The sequence below is a fragment of the Lycorma delicatula genome, chromosome 3 (genome assembly GCF_047948215.1).
Source record: "Lycorma delicatula isolate Av1 chromosome 3, ASM4794821v1, whole genome shotgun sequence".
Lineage (NCBI taxonomy): Eukaryota > Metazoa > Arthropoda > Insecta > Hemiptera > Fulgoridae > Lycorma > Lycorma delicatula.
This window is the reverse complement of record NC_134457.1, coordinates 171,369,328-171,386,969: the sequence shown is the minus strand read 5'-3', so window position 1 is coordinate 171,386,969 and position 17,642 is coordinate 171,369,328.

Here is a 17,642-nt window from a genome sequence, read left to right as displayed (position 1 = left end):
TAATTTTATATCCCCATCCTATTTATGAGGATAGAAACAAAAACTCTACAGCTACTCCACCGCTCTTGAAACCTTGTATGGAGTGCCACACATACACATTCCCAAACTAATACAGCAAAATACAGCATCAATCGTGACACAATATAAATACAAATAGGAAGGAAATTATAATACTATAAACTAAAACTAACCGAGCTGCTAAAAAAACGAAGTACGTCTGTGCTACCGTATCATCCTAACCTTCATCGTGAAAACTTCACGAGACCTTCCTGCAAAACGACACATTCCTTGAAGCAAAACAAGGCATTTCTCTCCTATTGCTACCTTTCTTTCTAATGAGAAACATTATTCCTCACTAAGCTATTCTTTGTGAACCTAAAAAAAAGAAAAAACTTCATCATTATTTTAATTTCTAAGGTTTGTTTTGATGATGAAACCGATTTTTGTTATTTATAAGTTGAGCCAGTCGTTCTTGACAACGACCTGACCAATTTTGTCGTACTCAAAAGAATTACCCAGTATCCAAACTTTATTTATTACACTTTTTAAAGGCTCTGTTACTAAGTTCATACAATGACAAGGATTTTTTTTAAACCTGATTAAAGTGTAATGATCATGGTCACTAAACGGTAAGGTTTCTTTTTACTGACCGGATTAAGATAAACGTCCAACATAGGAGTCTTCGAAAAAAAAGTAAATTTATGTAATCGACGCCGTAGGTATAAGCTAAAAGATTTATAGTACAGGTCTAAAGGATTCGATAATTAAAGTAACTCATATCATCAATTACTCACGACATAATATAATTTCTTATTTGGGTTATAAATCACAAAAAATTTAATAATTTTTCAAAAAGTTTAATATGTTTATCCGCCCCGACTGTATTACATATATAAAATTATATTCATTTAATAAATAAACTTAATTTTGCAACCGGTTTATTCCTCGAAGCATTTTTTTATAGGTAGGCTATAAATAAACCTACACAATATAACCTAAATTAATACAGTCTAATAACATACGTGCATAAAAGGTTTTTTTTTTCTTTTATATATGTATATTTTTAATTATTTTACCGTAAATGAAATTATAGAGAAGGATAGATTTTATCAGGACAAATATTCAGACTTTTTTTTTAAATGAAGTATAAAAAAAAAACAAAAAAATTACAAAAATATATTTGATTATACATAAAAAATTATTTTTTAAAAAAGCTTTTATTTAACTAATATTAATATTAACATTAATAAAAAAGGAAACAAATTAGAAAAACCCTCTAAAAAGTAAAAAAGAAGAATTAAATCAAACTGAGAATTAAAAAAAATATATATAATATACAAATATAAAAATGCACTGAAAAGTAAAAAATAAATTATATAAATAACCAATAAATAAATTTAATAATTATTAAATTTTAAATTAAAAGTCATGAAAATATTTAGTTAAATAAAAGCGTGGCGCAGTTTTTATAATTTATTTAAAACAACACAATATTTATTTTTACAACAATTAATCTTCATTTTCATTTTCAATAACGACGCGAGGAGGCGGAAAGGTCTGCTGGAACCTCTCCAGTTTAGACTGACTAGCTACAAGTAAAAATCTGGGAAAATGGACTCACCTCGCTTTCACTGTACGCGTTCTCACATAGTTGGAAGTTCATCTTCGAATTCTGCTTGTAATCTAAGCCAAATTGAACACACTCTTTCCGGTAAAAGTTTCATTTTAATTAATTATGAATTTTTATTTAATGAATTCATAATTACGATTACTATTATAATGATAATAATTAATAATTTTTTCAGATTACCGTCGAAATGTAATAACTTTGTGCAAGATTTCTAAATTTTTTTTATTTTTAATCTTATTAACCCTTAAAGGTCATCTCGGTGCAAATTTTCAACCATCAAAGAATTAAAACTTGAGTTATTTTATTACAGATAAATAAAGTACATATACTAAACAACCTCATTAAACAAGAAATATATTTTAAAATACAGCTAATTTCTATAAATACTTATTCGAAAACATTGTTATAAAAACAATGTTTTTATATGTGCGCCACGCTTTTATTTAACTAAATATTTTCATTACTTTTAATTTTAAAATTTAATAATTATTACATTTTTTTTATTTTTTATTTATTGGTTACTTATTAGATATTTATATATTTTTTTTTTTTACTTTTCTTTACTATTTTTTTGTTTAAAATTCTCAAATTGAATCAATTCTTATTTTTTTACTTTTTAGAGGGTTTTTCTAATTTGTTTCCTTTTTTTTATTAATGTTAATATTAATATTAGTTAAATAAAAGTTTTTTTTTTAAATAATGTTTTATATGTATCAAATTTTTTTTAAGACTTAAAAAAAAGTAAAAATATCTATTTTTACACATCGAAGTTACATACGTGTACCAAATTTCAATAATCTACATATGATAGTTAATGAGAAATGAAAATTTTCAACTAAATGCATGAATTTAGCGTAGCGGTAGCGCGTGGGGGCGTGGGGTGGGTCATATAAAATTCCGATACCGTACTGCTGTATTGTCATCGAAGTTACATACGTGTACCAAATTTCATTGATTTTCATACGATAGATCAAAAGATATAGCAGTTGCAAGATTTGATTATTCCTAAAGCGAGTTAAATAAAAGCTTTTAATAAATTAAATTTTGAAAAAATATTCTTTTGAATATGATGGAATATTACTGAATAATATAATTGAATATAACATTCAATAATAATATTATGGAATGCAATTTTGAAAATTATTATTCTGAAAAAAAATATATTTCGACTTAAGACTACTAAAAAGCAGAAAATAATACATATTACAGTTTACTGTTTTTAAAAGTTCGACTTATGAAATATTAACTCCAAATTAAACATTAAAAGTTGTTTGGTTTTAATTTTGCGTTGATTTCAAAAGTCGAAATTTAAAACATATTATAATTTAAAACATATTTTAATTTAGATTTCTCTTTCTATTAAAAAAAAATAATAATAAAAAAAAAATAATAATAATAAAAAAAAAAAAATGGCTTCATGTACAAAAAAGAACAAACCCTTATGAAATTAAACAGTTTGTAAAAAACGCAAAACAAGAAATCTTCTTAATAATAATAATAATAATAATAATAATAAAATAACGAGGCATGGAGAATGATGTAAAGAGATTGAAGAGCTATCGAGAGTGAGGTAAGGTTCTGTGGAATGTTTTTTTTTTTTCCCTGATGTTTTCACAAAGTACTTTCAAAATATAATATGAATATAAATATATTATACTTTCTAAATATAATGTAATATTTGCAACAAAGTACTTTCAATACAAAATTTTTCATCTGTCTGTTCATCATCTAGTTATAGCAGTTACCAAACAGTCATGATGAGAAAAAAAAATTTTTTTAACAAACATTTTGTAAGCAATTATTTGTAAACAAGACACTCGAGCCATTCTCAAGAATAATAAGCATTTCACGTCAGACTCACAAAAGAAAATTAAGAATGAAGGGTTTCCCGTATCCTCCTTTACTGAACCGAATATACTGCAAATATCATTATGTAAGTTCACGTTGATGCAAGTGATTTTAAGCTCCGTAAGAGGCAATATCACTCCGTTTAACGTAGGAACTAGTTGCATAACCTCAGAATAAGGAACTCTTAACTGGAACGTCTTTATCTCAGATTTAAGCCGTAAAACAGATTGAAAAAACTAGTGCAAAGAAAAAATCTATACATCCCTATATTCTGGGAAACAATGAATCATATATCATTTTTCTACACTCAGAAGGTAACAGAAATTATCTTATGAGACTTATATATTTTTAGTGTAATTATCAAGAAGGATTAATTGTAACAAAGCAGAATTGTAATCGGATTAATAAAAACAGTAACAAAAGCGTAATTAGAAACAGTATTTTTTTACGTTATTAAAATATTTTTTTGAAGAAAAAATAATTCCAGAATCAACTTCGTATTCAAAATAAGTGATAGAGATAATATATTACACGAGTACGCCTACAAAACATGACAGATGTTAATCATCACGCTAAAAATTGTAATGAAACGTGGACTGTTAAAAAAGTAATTTCTTAAGAAATAGTAACTGATTTATGATGATGGACATTTTAATGTAAAGATAAAATACATATTCAATGTTTTGAGTCTTTAATAAAGCCCTCTCCTCCTCCTCCATCTAGTGGGTCTTCTACATACGTTACACCCATGAAATGAAACCGGAGAGACAGCCTTTTCTATTCCCACAGATCCGCATTTAAAAAATAAATAATAATAATAATACCGATGACTGCAGCGATTGAACGTAACGCGATGCAGTGCAACAACATTGGAATCGCCGTCAAAGCGAAACTTGATTTACTAAGACATCCTAACCAATTACAATCGAACCGAGATTTATGAAGGCGCTCTTTCGTTCTGGCGGCCGGTCGCTTGGCATATTCAACTAGAACTAACCAGTGTATATCTACAAGTACATGTAATCGGTTCGATGGCAGATCTCACATCAGTATCTTATACTTACCGTATACATCAGGGTGTTCAACTGAATAATATGACTGTATAATAAATCAATAAATTAATTAAAATTTAAACTAAGCGTACATGGATTAGGCAACATTATATTTACAGAAAGAAAGATAATTGATTAGATTAGACAAAATTTACCACATTGCAAAGAATAATATAAGGTGCTCTTATTTCTGTTGAAAAAGGAAACACCCTTAATTTACAAACACCTTCATGTAATCTCTTAATATAATTTATTCAATTGAAATAAATTAATATGACGTTAAAATAAACAATTTTATTGAAAAATTTTATTTTACTTATAAATTGATTAAAACATTTAATTTGTGAACAAGTTTTGTTGACCTATTTTAACTAGACTATTTGGCATTTTATCGGTTTGTATATTGTGACACACGTAGTACGCCCAAACAGGTTTTACTATTTTTAGATAATTTCGCAATAAGTTCTTTAATATCTGGCGGAAACGTGTAATAGTTTTTCACAAAAATTTTCCGTTCTATTTTGAAATGATTTTTATAGTTTTCCTCGGAAATACCTTTTTAAAAAACAATTGAAATATAAAAATAAAAGTGAATTAAAGAACACGTAGGTATAAGTAGAGTTACATTCCGGCCAGTCTACAGTCAGTATTTCGGTGTTCCTGAAAGTAGTTATTAAATGAGATTAAAATAAGCTTAATTGATAAGCTTAAAATTAGATTCTTTTTGGCACCGGGTAAATCAGTTACGACCAACTTTGAAATCAAATATTGTAAAATTTCTTGCAGAGGAATCTTATTTGATTTTTTATTGTTTTTATCAATTAATCTGAGATGACTTTTATCAGTACTATTCCCAGTATTAAATTTTGCATAAAATGTATCAAAACTAAAGCTAAACTACTCTAGAACATTTATGCTTGTTCTATAGTAGCGTTTCTCAACCTGGGCGTTGTGGTGATATGAAAAGGGGGTCGCGAAATTAGTTTACAACTTTACATGTAAACAGTAATAAAATCATTTTATGAAAAAAATAAATCATTTATTACAAATATTTTACTTACATCTAGGAGTATAAGTACACATATAATGGAAATAAATTAATATGATGGTTGCGATTGTTTTTCATTAAAATTTTTTCCATAAGTGGATCTGTGTTAGAAACACAAAAACAAATTGTTTTCAAATGATAAAAGACGACTCCTAAATTTAGTTTTTAGCGCAATCATAGATGAAAAATCCTTTTCACAGAAATAAGTCGTGACGAAAAGGATAAATATTTTCAATGCTCTGTGAATAAATAAATTTCCATATTCACTTCAACGAACAAGCTAGAACTAACCTTCAGATGTGAATTGTAGTTTGTAGTTGTAACGTTTAATCGGCAGACATTTCGATGAGCTGGTTGTGAATCTCAACCGGTAACTTAGAAGCTGCATCAACGTTTTCACTAAATGGATTCAATACCCATCTCTTCGAAAGATTATTTTTATCTTCCGGGAAATACTCCGCCAACTTTAGCTCACACAAATGCATCTTCATCCTACCCAAACTGTGCTGAATGAGAGTGTCTTCATAAGTTTTTCTCAGTATAATCTGAAGGGACTGGAAATATATTAAAATATTTGCTTTGAAGAGATATAGTCCAGATATCAAGCTTCTTAAGAAAGCATTAACTTTGTTTGTTATTAATAAAATGTTTTTATCACGTCCTTGTAAATTCACATTCAAGTCGTTTAAAAGCGAAAATACTTCAGCTAAGTAAGCCAACAGCAAAATATACTCATAATTCTGTAAAAACATTGAGAATAGCGGTTGTTTATACTGGAAAAATATTATTAATTTATCTCGCAATTCCAATAACCGGGTTAACACTTTCCCCTGCGAAAACCAGCTGGACTATGGACAAGAGATAAATATAAAAAATTAAAAAACACGTCTGCCAAAAACACATTGCTCTTTAATACAGGATAATTACTAATATAGGATAATTAAAAGTCAGCGGGTGAAAATTTTATATATAGTATAATTTTTGTCCAATTTTTAAAAATCTACTTAACATATATATATATATATATATATATATATATATATATACAGAGTGTCCCATATAAAACGCAACCCAACCTTATATTGGAAGGTATTGAAATAATAAACAGGCATGTGTAAATGTAAATGTAATTTTTATTATTACCATCCATTACCTTACATTTAGAGTAAATGTTGGAAGTGGCCGCCATCTTGAATACAAGCTTCAATTCTTTTTACAGCGTTTCTTGCAACTTTTTTCAAAGTTTGTGGCTGGATATTTAATACAGCTCGTTCAATATTTACTTTCAATTGTTCAAGTGTTCGTGGTTTGTTGCTGTAGGCTTTTTCTTTGAGGTAACCCCACAGAAAAAAATCCGCCGCAGTCAAATCTGGAGATCTTGGTGGCCACAAGCCTCGACCGATAACACGATTACCAAAGAATTTCTCAACGAAATCAGAAGTTGAACCTGCGTAGTGCGATGTCGCACCGTCATGTTGTAGCCAGCAGTGTCTGTCTTCCTCTTCCAAGAGTGCAATGAACTGAAATAAAATATCCTGATATCGTTCTGCATTAAAGGTGTACTCGAAAAAAATAGGACCGATTATTTTCTTCCGGGATATCGCGCACCACACGCCCAACTTCTGCGGGTGTAATTGTTTTTCGTGATAAACGTGGGGATTTCAGCACTCCAAATTCTACTGTTTTGGCTGTTTACGTAGCCATCCAAATGAAACCGTGCTTCATCTGTGAAAAATATTCGTTGACAATATTGTAGCCGTTTTTCTTTGTCGGGCTCAAGAAGTTGATGAACCGTTTGAATGCGATAAGGTCGTAATTGTAATTGTTTGGTCACCCGATGAAACAGTTGATTTAGACAAATTAATTTCAGCAGACAAACGTCTGATTGATTTATTTGCCGAGGCGAGTAATCGGTCTTTGATTTCAGTGACTGTATCTGTATTCAACACTGACACAGATCTTTTGTGTTCCTTGTTATTAACAGAATCAGTCTCTCTAAATTTTGCAACTAACCTTAATATTGATACTCCATTTTGTTAGGAGCCGGTTTATCTGGGTACTTATGGCGAAACAAATCTTGCACTGCAACCACTGATTTCGTACTGAAGTACGACTCAACAATGAAAACACGTTCATCTAGCAAAAACACCATCTTGTCTCTAGCAATACACTGAACGTTATGATTGCATTGTTGTTACTATCGGTAGTGTTCTACTGCGTCGCCGCGATGTTCAGATGTTGGACGAGTCCATTTCAGTAACGAGTAGGGGAGTAAGCGTGACTTTTGAAATTTCATGTATGAGTGATTGATGGGTTGCGTTTTATATGGAACACCCTTCTTTCTTTTTCCTGTTGAGCCTCCGGTAACTACCGTTTAGATAATTCTTCAGAGGATAAATGAGGATGATATGTATGAGTGTAAATGAAGTGTATGTAGTCTTGTACATTCTCAGTTCGACCATTCCTGAGATGTGTGGTTAATTGAAACCCAACCACCATAGAACACCGGTATCCACGATCCAGTATTCAAATCCGTGTAAAAATAACTGGCTTTACTAGGACTTGAACGCTGTAACTCTCGACTTCCAAATCACCTGATTTGGGAAGACGCGTTAACCACTAGACCAACCCGGTGGGTTTATATGGGACACTCTGTATATAGCCTATGACACTCCCGGTAACGTAAGGATTCCAACGCGGAGATCATACATCTAAATTTTTCAACCGTTGAGCTGCTACGGTGGAAAAACAAACATACTTACATACACATACCCTAAATACATTACACTCCTTTTTAAGCAGGCGTATAAAAAGAAGAGATTTTTCTTTTCGCCTATTTCATCGCATAGTTCACCAAACAGCATTTTCTGTTATGGTTGACTTTTAATAAAATTAATCATTTTTACAGTTTTACAAACAATTTGTTTAAGATTTTCCAGCAGACAAGAGCATGTCTGCGAAGGAAGTAGTCTGTTCATTCCACTCTTCGTATAAGACGATTATTTAATTTAACAGAAATCCACTGTTCTTTCCTGTTATCGCCTTTGTATCACCACATCACCACATCACCACATCTGCAATATATTTTGTCTAGTCTATGTTATAGTTTTTGGTAGCTTCATAAAAAAAATCAAAAAGATAATACTCGCTCTCACAGCGAATATTATGCAAGCAGACTAAATTACAAGGAGCACGTACACAAAAAGTTGGAACCTGTAAATTGCTTATGTTTGTACACTTCATACATGCATGTTCATACTTGTCGCTGTTAACGCAGCTAAATTGTTTTAAACAGGTTTCACTGTGTTGCGGTTGGGGTATCGCGAAATATTCATTATATATATTTTTTGTTTTTTACTTTTTGGGGATCGTGGAACTAAAAAGGTTGTGTGTGAATGACTGTTCTAGAATAATAGAATAGGATACAGAAATTTCCCTTTCCCTTAAGAAATCAATAATTCCTGATGCAAAAAGCTACTTAAAAGTATATGCCTTTATATACTACTATTTAACAAATCAAAAAAAAATCACAAATAGTCCTACGAATTTTACAATATGCTACAAAATATTTTATTATTAATTAATGATTAAAAAATTAATTTAAAGTTTCTGTTACAAGCATAATTTTAAAAACTTAACCTTATTAAATTTAAAAAAGGTTTTAAGGTGAAGTAAAAAAAAAAAATAAGTAATTTGTGTAATAACTAAGATCTTGCTTTAAACAGAAGTTTGACACACGTTGAGGTAATAAGAGATAATTAATTCGGTAGAAAAGAAAATAAAGGTAAAACTTCACAAAGAGCCGACAATGTGATGCAATAGGATTAAATTTCTGATGTATAAATTTTTGAAATTAAACAACTAGAAAAAACTAGAAAGAAATTGAGAAGCATAAACCGATAAAAATACTAATGACAAACAGAATATCGTTTCGTAAAATTGGATATAAGACTATAGATTTACTTTTTATTTACAATAAAGGCATGAATATTTAAAAAAGTCACTGGATCACAGAAGGAAGTGTAAAAGGAAAAAATCATACACTGACCTCATGTCATTATTTCTTTACCATCGTAAACTTAAATAATTTACCATATAATTAAACTTGACAAGTAAATCCGACATGTATTTTATATTCTACACATAATGATCCAAAAAATTTCTAGCATCCAAATACTTTTCTAAAAAACTGCTACTGTACTATTATTTTGAAACCAATTTTTCACCTGATACATCATGATATTTGACTTGTAAGGAAGGTGGTTCTGATATTTAGTGCAGAAAAACAACTTTTTTTGTTTACTTACTAATAAAAGAAGAAATGTTTGTCAAATAACATCCAAAGATTTACGACATATCATTCCTTTTTTGGAATAATATAATCACGTTCGGACAAAAGTACAGGACAAAAAATAAGCTTAATAAAAAGTAAATAGGAGAGGTAAAGCGGTAAAACCTAAAAAGAATCTCTTTTCAACGTCTAAATGAGAAAGAACGATGAGTACAAAAAAAGAACTGAAAAACACAAAGCAAAAAAAAGACGCAAAAAAGAGTTAAAGATGTTTTAAAGAAAATTAAGGAGACAAGTATAACAATTAAAATAAAAACGACAAAGAAAGGCAAGAAAAAACAACGAACAATTAAATTTACATTTGAAATCATCTAGAACAGTGCATTATATTGGGCGTGTCATAGTTGCAACTCATCCAATTAAAGGTTTTATATTGTTATTATTTTTATGCGAATTACGTTCTGGGTTTGCCGTTTTTTCTATAATAGTATTTGTTGGCACAAGCCACTATTATTTTCTCTTTTCTCGACATTAATATAAATCTAAACACGGGTTCAACAATATTACATAAATTTTATAATACATTCTATTTAATTTAATTAAACGTAAATGTGTTTTATACCTACAACAGAATTTTCCATTACAAAAATTCTCTTTTTACACGACTGCTCAAAAAGGAGCATAATGTATTTAGGATGTATGTATTAAGTTTGTTCCACCGTAGCAGCTCAACGGTTGAACCGACTAATATGTATGTATGACCCCGCGTTGGAATCATTACATTACCGGGAGTGTCATAAGCTACATAAATATGTGTATGTATATATATATAAAATTTAAAAAATTTGTAAACAAAATTATGCTGTATACAAAATTGTCACCCGCACGCTCTTTGATTATCCTACATTAATAATTAACAATTAACCTATATTAAAGAGAAAGTTTTTTTTGGCAATCGTGTTCTTTAATTTTTTTTCTGAAATATAACATTTTAAATGTTATAACAGCAGTAAGAATAAATAGGATAAATCCATCACCATTTTTTTTTTTTCAATTAACTTCAACATAGATATGTGTACTAGACAGAGTCAAACAAATGAAGTGCATCAACCAAACTTTTAATGATCTACACTATTTTATAAAGAGGAAGAAGGTTTTTGTTTGTTCGGGATAAACAAAAAAACTACTCGATCAATCGCAACCAAATTTTTACTCATGTTTCTTGGGCATAGAAGGTTTTTAGATATATTTCATCTCGAAAAATCTTGAAAAAAAAAAATATATATATATATACGAGTATATATAGTAGTGAAAATTGAAGCAGAAACTTTAATAAAGTGAATTAATGAACTGTGAACTGTGAGTCACTATCACTGTTTGAGCTGGGTTTGAAGTGAATGATTCCAATCAATCGAATGAATAATATTATAAAAATAGAATTAAATTTACGTTAAATAAATTTAAACAAATTCTTTTTAACAATAATGGGTTTCCCGTGGGGAATCCGTGTAGGGCTAGAGTGGTGAGGTATATGAGCACCTCTTGGGAGGCTAGACCAATCATCATCAAAACAAACATCAGCAAAACAAATTTGCTAAATCCTTGCAAATCTTCCTAATTTCCGACTACACTAAATGAAATATTTACTAGGTTGGGATTTGCAAATACTCTTGAGATAAACATCTAAAAACCATTATCGGTTTTTTTTATAATTTCGATTTTTAAGGCGTGTGATGGTGTGTTCAGCGCGGCGGCTAAATGAACACAGCCAGAGCCACTGTTACAGTATGTGCGACGCGACTGGCTACTGGCTGCACCTGCCTCCGGTTATCTGACTAATATATATAAAATAAAAAAATTGACCGCGACGGGAAAAGTAAGTAATCATATAGAGCGAGCGAAGTCGCGTCGGGATGCCAGTTTACTTATAAAACAGATTTTAACCGCCTACTACTTTTAAAACTCTTTTAAAAATTTTAAACAGTATTAGATATTAAAAAAAAATTAACTTTTAGCTATCAGTTTACCTTTACCTAATGAAATTTGATTCAAAGTCTTTCAAATTGGATTTTTTCTTAATGAAAACATTTATTTTATATCACAAACTTTTGGATAGTTTTGAATTCATGGAAGGATAAGCCTCGAGAAACATAGGTGTACGCTTCTACGATGAGCTCATAAATTCTCTTACAGGTAGCAAGGAGACTTAAAGTAAGTCGGTCAGTAATGATTATTTTTATGTTTAACGTAACACTGAAAATGTACCATTAAGTTTTGCATATTGCGCTGACTGTCAAAAAGAAACAATCAAGTACAAGGAAGTGATTTGGCTTTGAAAAAATAGACATAAAATCAATAATATTGCGTAAAGACCAACAACGTCGTTATTTCTTTGTCAGACCTACTTCACTGCCATAATATAGGCTTGAGGTGTGAAGGCTGAAAATTTACAGTACTCATGAAGGGACATTGTGTAAGGGAAACTGGAAGAGCGACGTCACAATGTACCGATCACGACCGGGCTCGATGCCTTTTCACAAATAAGTCGAAATTTACACGTCACCATTCATCGGGAAGGAATTCAATAATATCTGTTCACATACAGCGATCAAAATGAAATAAGTTCTAGAGACTGCGAGTAAAACTATGGTCAAAATAATTTGACGGCATATTTTCCTTTAGCAACCATGTTATTCAATACAACACAGTTGAGATTAGATAGGAAGTCCCTTTTTTGCTTGATGATATCGCTATATAAACTTGAAGCTTGTCGTGGAATATGGAAATGGAATTTTGTAGCGTATGAAAAATGCAGTGCCTGACCGGGATTCGAACCTGGTACCTAAGGATGAAAGGCCACAGCCACAGCCTTTTAAAGTCAACAAGCCCGATGTAAATTCTTAATCAACTTCAATATATCATGATAAGGGTGTAGAATAAAGTCATGTAGAAACTTTAAATAAAACGATAAATGAAACTGTCAAATAGCTTTTTGATCGAGCCACATTCTTCTGGAAAGTGGCATACAGCGAGGAATTTATCACTGACAATAAGGATGAATTTGGAGATAAAATTTGGTTTATCTCTCTAAGACATGAATTATGATTTTGAATTTGGATTGTTATAAATCCATCTAACTAAATTCAATATAAATGCCAATTTTTTATTTAAATATATTTATTTTACCTGTTAATTCTTCAAAAATTCATATTTTATCTTAAATTATAAATTAAAATAGTTAAATAAAGCATAATCCCATAAAAAATAAATGAAACTTTTTCAAAAATCCTTTCATCTTATTGAAATTTACAAAAATACAGATATTTTCCAAAATATAATATTAAATAATTAAGATAAATCCAAAACAGAAGTCATACATGCATTTTTAGGATAACATGAGGATAAAACAACTAATAAATTTTCATTTAAAAACAAAGACTTATATTTAATTTCAAAAACTGATTGCTAGAAAATAACCAATATCAATGAATTATTATTGCGTGAATCCATTCTGAAACCACCTTAAAATCGACGGTATTCACTTCAACTATCAATTATAATAATAATCTAACAATTTTACGACGTTTTCAGTAAAAAGAAACTTGAAAACAGTAGAACTCTCTGATTTTCCAGAAAACTTTTGAAATAAATACTTGATAATAAAACGCGTTGCGTTGCGACGTTATAATTCAAAAGCACTATCATGATTTCCTGGTCGTAATATTCTATAAAATAATACTTATATTAGAAATCTGAAATAACATGTTTTAGATTAGCACGATAGAAACTTTTGATTATCATAGCACTATTTTTATGTAAATTGTACAATAATTTTTTTCCTTAATTTAGTTTTACAGCAGGGAAGATTTTATTGCAATCTTATCATCTTCAGATCAATTCATTTTCCTATTTCGATAAAGATATGTGTTTTTTTTTCAAAATAAAAAATAATACACATTAAAAAATTTTCGGTCTTTAGATAGATAGGTAGTTTTCCAAACTGGGAAAAATTTATTTAACATCTACTCTTTTTAAAATCTAGAAAAATAATCTTCTTCTTCCTTTTACACACAAGGATTAGGCTTTTGCCTGTTCCGAACTCATAATGGGCTATTTACATCTTTTACGTGTTCTTCCAATGTCTCTCCTTAATAATATAGATTGTATATCAAAAATTAAATTTTAATCTACCTAGTCTTTAAAGAATGGCTCAAGTTGACTCTAAATTTAGCTCAACAATCACCGTTTGAGGAAATCCGAATAATTTACCTAATTATACGTACAAAACCGGTAAAAATCGTATCTGACTAAAGTATACTGATAATTAATATTTTCAGTGAAATTAAATTACGTTGAAAGGTAAACTTCTATATAACGATTATTAATATTTATATTCGAGAATTCAATAAATGTATAATATTTCAAATCAACGTACAGACTAGATCAGAATAATTGCAAATTTAACACATATAACGGAATACGGTCAACAGCTGTCGGTGTATTGTCATTTTCCCGTTCGTTATTCTAAGCCAATAACATGCGTTCAACCGCAATCAGCTCCTGTTGTTGCGACTGTTTGTAGTAATTGAGCGATAAATTGTCTACTACACAAGACAAATAAATGAAGTACATACTTGTTGGATCGATTTACATATGTATTACTAGAAGGGCTGCTGCCGTCACCTTTTAACTTCATTGCCCGAGGTCGAGTGTGTGTGTGTGTGTCAGTCCATATTTACAAATGCATACTTATGTATATATAAATACGCCCGCAAATTAAACTTACTTGTTTGTAAACTACATGTATGAATTGTATCGGATATATGATGTATCATAAAATGTTAGTTATCATGTCCACTCGCTGACTCGGCTTACCGATAAACCTATTACAGTTCATTTCAGTTATTCATACATATTATTGTAAAACGTATTAATAATAAGTCGAAACACGTTACGTTAACTTTCTTGCGACAGGTACAAATATATTTCTTTAAGAAATGAACCGTTAGTATTTAATTTATCATAGATTATACCTACACATAGTTATATGTGATTATTCTTACGTTCCCGAGGGAGCGAAAATGAAAGAAATTACTTAAGAATTCTATAACTAATTCGTTATTTTATTTACGAGTTCACCTTTAATTTATTTATTAAAAATGAACTTTATTCATTTATTTGACGTTAAACCTTTCAAAATGCATTAAAATATTAATAATGGAAGTTATTTATAAATCCACTTACATTAGACGTACAAATAAATAGGTGAAGGTAATATTTTTATACGTATTAAAAATACCTCTTAAATCATTTACCGCACAATAGATCCGATGGAAAATTGTTATACAAAATATCTTTCATTTTTACATTAACCATTGTTACTCTTATTCAGGATAAAAATTAGTTTGAGTAAATAGAAATTGAATAAAAAAAGAAACATTTCTTATTAAATTATAAAATCTCATATACACAGTGGAATAAGTTAAACAAATTTCTATTATGAAAATTAAAACTTTCGGCGATTTTTAAAATTGAGTTAATTAAATATATTACTCAATTTTATCATTACAAGGATAATATTTTAGTGTAATCCTCTAACGTAATAAAAAAAAAAACACTATTCTGATGTTTATAACTTTTTTCAACGCTAAATTTCAACAAAACTTGTACAGTTATTATATGGAAAAAACTGGTCCTTAAGAAATTACCAGTCAATCTTAATTTTATAATCAATTTTAACTTTTAATCAAATAGTTACAATCAAATTTAACTTTTAACTGAAATACATATGTGGAATCCTGGCATACGGAATAAAATGTAAAAAAACATAATTGACTTGTAAGGAAAGTATTGTATTTTTTTTTAAGTACTACAATAAATGATTACACGTTTGGAAATCATCGGTATACGGAAACAGATATAAAATTAATTATATAACTGGAGATGACAGATTCGAAAACTTGAAAATACGAATCGCTAGAAGCCGATTAACATCACTTATATATTTTTGGTAGTATAAATAAAAGTAGTATTGACACTAAGGTTAAAAAGAGTGAAAAAAGTAATTGAAATATAGAAAAATAACAACTGGAATGAGATACTAAGGAGAAAATCTCAAGAATTGAAAAAAAAATTATAAAAAGCTGCAGTGCACTGTTGACTGAATATGAAAGATATTATATAAACAGCAGTATAAAATACAATTAGCTTTATAGTAAAGAATAATAAAGAAGGCATGGATTAGTAAACAATAATAAAAAAAACGGAAGACAGAAGAAAATACAAGAAAGGAAAAATTAAGATGGTTAAAGGTTCTGCAGAAAATAGGATAATATATTTATAAAAGTAAAATAAAAGCCAAAAGTAGAAATAGTTTGAAGATGAATGTTCTCTCATGTCGAAGATTTATACAGAAAGAAATAATACGAACTAATGTAAAAAAAAAAAAAATACGAGTAATTATGAACTAATGTAAAAACAGTTACAATACAAGAGAAAAGTGGAGGTAGAGTAGTATATCCAAACTAGTCATTTTCCCATTCTCTTCTTTTTTTTCTGTTTAGCCTCCGGAACCATCGTAAGGTATTACTTCAGAGAATGAATGAGGATGATATGTATGAATGTAAAAGAAGTGCATTATTGTACAGTCTCAGGTCAACCTTCCTGAGTTGTGTGATTACTTGAAACCCAACCACCAAAGAACACCGGTATGTACAATCTAGAAATCAAATACGTATAAAAGTAACTGTCTTTACTACAATTTGAACCTTCGAATTCTCGACTTCGAAATCAGCTGATTTCCGATGATGAGTTCACCACTAGACCAACCCGATGATTTACTAAATTTTCCATTAAAATTAGCAAAGTTTTATAAAGAATTTAAAGAGCACATGAAGAAACTATAAAGGTCAAAGCCAAAATAATTTTTTCATACAAGATTAGAAATTTGAAATTTAAGGGTTGAAGAAGAGCAACAATCCTAAAATCAGGAGTTATACAAGCAATAAAAGATAAGATAAAAACCCGTGGAATTGATGAGCTGTCAATGTAAGTGATAAAAAGGCTTTTAAAAGAAGGATTATAAGAACTGGTAGAATTTTGTACAGTGATCTTTAGCAGTGGGATGAGACCAGAAGATTAAAACAAGTACGATTCCAGTCCCAAAAAAGCACGTAATGAGTCAAATTTGCGGCAAAAAGTTTAGTTTCGCTTTCAGCAAATTCTGAACAGATGATTAGTAAAAAAGTAAAGCATAGTATTACAGAAGATTTTTTTATAAATGTAAATCAGGAAGAAAAGAACAAGAAATTCGTTTAGGCCAACAAGAACTATTGGCGACTGAAATATTAAAAGCAGTAAGGAACAAGAAAAGTATACATATAGGAAAATATTAAAAGTTATGAAATATAATAAACCAAGGAAATCTTAAGAAGCCAAAGTAGATATTAAAAATTAATTAAGAATTTTACATAAATGAAAAAATGGCAAAGAAAGAAAAAAGATGTACCAACTGAATGGTTTGACCAAAAGTGAGAATTAAGGTAAGGCAGCGTCTTATTTCCGAACATAAAAAAATTCTGTAGAGGATGAAGGGATCAACGAAGGAGAAAGGAGAAAATGTGTAAATGAATGATGGAATAATAAAAATTACAAGAACAAGAGACAATAAGCCAATTATTTCTATGAAAAAAAGGAAAATTGAACAAACAAATCGGAAAAAGTGCTTAGGCATCTTGTTAACAGAAGATTTCACAAAAACCACAACGAAATAAA